The sequence below is a fragment of the Simochromis diagramma genome, unplaced genomic scaffold, assembly GCF_900408965.1.
Source record: "Simochromis diagramma unplaced genomic scaffold, fSimDia1.1 OVJJ01000308.1, whole genome shotgun sequence".
Lineage (NCBI taxonomy): Eukaryota > Metazoa > Chordata > Actinopteri > Cichliformes > Cichlidae > Simochromis > Simochromis diagramma.
The window spans coordinates 2,001,323-2,006,153 of NW_024386785.1; the positions used below are offsets into that span (position 1 = coordinate 2,001,323).

At 36.3% G+C, this 4,831-nt stretch overlaps 1 long non-coding RNA gene across 1 annotated transcript; it reads left to right on the forward strand.

Annotated features, from left to right (window-relative positions):
- Positions 1-1,370: 1,370 nt before the first annotated feature.
- Positions 1,371-4,490, forward strand: LOC120728054. The gene is made up of 3 exons (XR_005694632.1): positions 1,371-1,891; positions 2,999-3,295; positions 3,638-4,490. It is a non-coding gene; the product is annotated as an uncharacterized LOC120728054 (long non-coding RNA).
- Positions 4,491-4,831: the final 341 nt, after the last annotated feature.

Here is a 4,831-nt window from a genome sequence, read left to right on the forward strand (position 1 = left end):
GACAAAGCCTAACTGAGCACCACTATTTTAATAATGACTTTGCAATACAAAGAGAGAGCTAAAAAGAGCTGTGAACACAAACTATAACAAAACAAGCAGCTCTGCATTTCATTGTTATACAGAGATATGACAGTACATATAAACTAATTCGAAAACAGAAACTTTGTGGCATCTGTGGTGCAGATGTGGTTTTAACATCTGCACCACAGATGTGACAGTGTGATTAGTATCTGTTTACTATTGTGACAATAATTTTACTTTTTAGAATTTTGTGTTTGACAACAAGACAGAAAGAGAGCGTGAGAGGAAAGCAGGAAAAAACACCTTTGTCTTTTCTATAGATTGTTCTCCTTCCTGTCACCCGGAGTCAGCCTCAGTACGCAATGCTGAAGGAAGTTTTAGTTTAGTTTAGCTGAGAATGCACAGCAGAATGAAAGCTCGATCATATTGACTTCTCATTATATCATATCAGTGCTGTATAGTCACACCAGCACTTTTATTTGATGTTTTGCACCCTCTGCATGCTAAGTTACACACTGCACATTTTTTTAACTGAACCAAAGTCAAAGTGCAAACAGCATAGTATAAAAATAACTTCACAGACATGTTTTAAAGATGTTAAAGCCAAAATTCTCCTCCTGCAACTAGGTAAAAAAAAAAAGCAGAAAACAACAGGCTTTAGGTAGTAAGAAAAAACAAAAGATTCACAAAGCTGTGCACCTGTAACCATGAACACTTGTGGTTTATGTTCAAATTTGTTCTCAGCCCAAATAGTTCCTCCTGAATACAGTTTCACACTTCCTGTGTCTTCGTCTTTGTGCCATCTTCATTTCTTCTTCTGAAGTTTTAAGATTCACTCAAACAAATTAATTTGAATTCATTGAATTATTCCATGTGCTGGACTCTGATCTTCATCCTCTTTTGCCCTACAAGTTACAAAAGTTTTTTAAAAAGTCAGCTGTCAATCCCACATCATATGTCTTTGTTTGCATATTGTCTCCATAGCTTGGTTAGCAACACTTTTGTTTGATTTAACCAAAATCTTTCCAAGTGAAGATTCTTTCTACTGAGATTTGAAGGACTGGGTCAAATGTGAAAGTGGTCAGAAAAACATGCATGTTTTTAAAAGGCTTTACATTGTGCTACATCTTGTTCACTCTTTGCAGCTGCAGTGTTATCTGGCTGATTTCTTCAATAGTTTGTAATTTAGAAGCTTTTTCTTTTTCTTTTTTTTAAGAACAACATACAGAAGAAATGTTCAGAGAAATAAGAAAAAATGCTGGAAGAACTTTTCAAGATCAAAGCCCAGGAAGATAAAAAAGAGGCTGCAGTTATTCTTCTGTGTACAGGAAGAGCACGGTTTCCTCTCAGAATATTTAGTTTAAGTTTCAGCTCTCAGCAGACGCCAGCTTCAGCACCCAAGATGAAGACCTTCTTCCCAAAATTTGCCATCAAACAATACAGCACGTATGTCGCAATGATTGTGATTTTTGTTCACAATTATGTGCTTGACGAGGATCTAAACTGCACTTGCGATGCTGATATAACAACCTGCTCTTTCTACTTGGTTCTACCTTTTTTAATTTTGTTTTCTTTACAACTCTGGACAGACGAGCCATTCAAGAGAGTCTGGAAATACACATGTCCTACATGCACATGTTGTTTTTGTTTTTGCAAATGCAGGTGCAAACTTTTCTTGGTTTTGTGTTTACAAATTATGAAGGCAGTTTGCATTGGTCTGCTTTGGGTGTTGTCCGTGTTCATCGATGGAGACTGGTTTGTTTGCTGTTGCAATACGTATACAGAACATCCACAGTTAGGCTGCAAAGACAAAGAAAACATCACAGCTGAGGAACGAGTCCTGATTGCTAAGCTGAAAAACAAATCCATGGTGAGTAAAGTTGTTGTTCTTCACACATCATACAGTACCAGTCTGTGTTGCTCTCTCCACTTATTGTGTTTTTTTACTCCTTTATCTACGATAAAGCTGAATATCTGCAGATATAGGGAGTTTGTAATAAGTTTATTTCACTTAAATTTTAGATCTCTTTCACTAATTATACTTGTAAATTACAAGTATAAATGGAAGGTATGGATGGTTAAATCTGACCTTGAAGAGTCCAGTTACCAATACAGGAAGACTTTGCATCAGAGAGCTGCTGAAACCATCCAATGTTTGGAACAAAACAACCAAATGTTGATATGTTTTCACGTGACTCTATACACTACACTTAATGAGCTGTTTTCTGTATGATTTTCATATCATTGTGGTCCAAATCCCTGGTCCACCTTTCTTTACAACATTGCTTCAGTTCATTGAGGTTCACAGATATTTGTTGATGAACGGCTCTCTTCGGGCAGTTCAGTCAGGTTGAGGTCTGGAGTTTGACTGGGCCAGAGCAGCATGTTGGTTTTTTCTTTTTCAACCACTCTGCTGGAAATTTGCTGCTGTGCTTGGAATCTCTTTTCTGTTGTATGACTCAGTTGGGGCGAAGCTTTAGCTGTCAGCCAGACAGCCTCACATTAGGATACTTTAGTATACAGAGGAAATCACGGTTCCATCAAAGCAAGGTGACAAGACAAGTGGTTGCTAAACAGCCTCAAACCCTCACAACTCCACCACCATGCTTGGTAGTCGATTTCAGGTGTTCACCACCTAACCCTTAGGTCGCATTAATCCAAAGGATGTTGTTCCAGAAGTCTTCATCAGCTGATGAGGCTTTTGCACTCTAGGCTGTTCCACTTAATTTTTTTCTCTCTACTCTGACTTCACACCTACTTTATAGGAAGGGGTTAATTAGCAGATGCACACCAGATTTGCTGGTTTTTGTAACTGTACTGTCAAATGACGAAGAAACTGATGAGTTGAAAAGAAAAAAAGAACACAGACTGGATTCTTTCCAGATATCACCTGTTTAACTAAATACATGCTCTCTTTTACAGTTTTGTGATTTCAGAATATGAGTTTAAAATATGATCTTTGTTGCTTCTCCTTCAGCTTATTGGCTTGGGTGCACTCTTGGTTGGCTTTGTTTTTGTTACCTTTCTGTTACCACTTGGATGGAAGAAATGCTGTGAAAAGAGAAAGAATTGCCCAAGTTGCTGCGACAGAAAACTTCTCTACGACCAAATGATTTTGGAAGAGGAAGAAAATGTTCTCACAGAGATGATAAGAAAAGCAGCAAAAGATAAGCTGACCGAAGAAATGCAGAAGAAACTTGGCAGTGGAAAATTGGGGGAATGTTTTGATGTTGCTGAAAAGCTGATTGAAAACAAAACTCCACCAGGACAGAAGGTAATATCATGTTGCTCTATGAAGAGTCCAGTGACTTTTTAAAAAAACATGTAAACCACTTCAGGGCAGAGGTAAATGTATCATTCTGTCTTTGTTCACCTTCCACGTTTAATTTGATCTATTTTGTTTTGGATCTACAAAAGCAGTTTTACATTCTGTATTATTTCAACCTCGTGTTTTGTTTTTTGTTTTTACTTTAGGATCCTAATTACAGATAAAATTAGGAACAGAGATTTTTATCATCACTTTGTCTGTTCTGTGCTGACTTTCCTTTGTTTTTCTTTGTTTTCTATTCAAACTTAAGTAATCTAAGTTGTGTGTGTGTGTTTTAAATTTAAACAGGAGGGCAAACTAATGGAGGAGTCTGATTCAGGAAAACGCACAACAGAAATGTGAGGAAATTATCGTCACTACGACCGTCTTATCAGAATTCAGAAGTTTCATTTTCAGTTTATGAGAAAAAAAATATGTCTGTACGTCACAAGTGAAAGGAAACTATAGTAAAATTGTTATGTTATGCTTCTAAATACCATGTTATGGTGATACATGTATGTTTCATATATTTCAAAGTTTTTTTTTTATGTCACATGAAAGTAGATTTTTAATGGTGCTATTTTTACGCTATGATATTGTTTGAATTTCACAAATGTGAGCATGTTATAAGGAGCTTCTACAGAAAGCCTTAGAGTCACTGTGCATCACTTTGTAGCTGACAGCTTGTCTCTATCTTGTAGCCTTTGGTTGGCTTGGGAACACTTTCCCTTTATATTTGGATCAGCTGTAGTCTTCACTCTCCCTCGTGGCCACTTTATCACTCTGTTAGTTTAGTTTAACTTTTGACCTGCTGGCTTCACACTGACGTTGGCTATTTTGTTTCTAGTTGCTTTATGTGTGACCATCTCTTTAAGCTCAAATTTTACCAGTAGCCTATTAAAGACATTAATAAGATAGTTTTCACTGTTCCTGTAACATTTAATGCCACCTGTGTATAAACAACATGCTCAAAGAAGCTGTGAAGTTTCAGGTTTGACAGAAATCATAAAAATGAAGCTTTTGGGTCTAGAAAGAGAAAAACAGAGATTTGGATTTTAACGTGCTAAGCTGATATTTAAATAAATGCTTTCAAATGAAATGGACAATTTGAACTGTAATATGTGTTTCAGTAAAAATGAATAAAAAAAAAACATGAGCTTTGCATTTTGTTATTTGTCGTTCCTTTTTTCCACTGAACATTTAGCTGTTTGTGCTGTTTGTGGTTTAATACGAGATCGGCGGTGACATTCGGCATCTCAAATGTTTTCATACTTCAAGTTACAGGTAATGCTGAACTGTAACTGTTTCTGCTAATTGTGTTATCTGTATCCATAGGTTTCCAGAGGTTTTTAAGAGATGATTTCAGACCACATGAAGTCTGATGTTTTGGACACCAAAAGATTTCAATGGTTTTCAGCTATTATGTCAGTTATTTTTTTTTATTAAATAGTAGGAGGTCCTAACTGATGAATTCAATATTTAAGTATTTATCTAATCATTAGT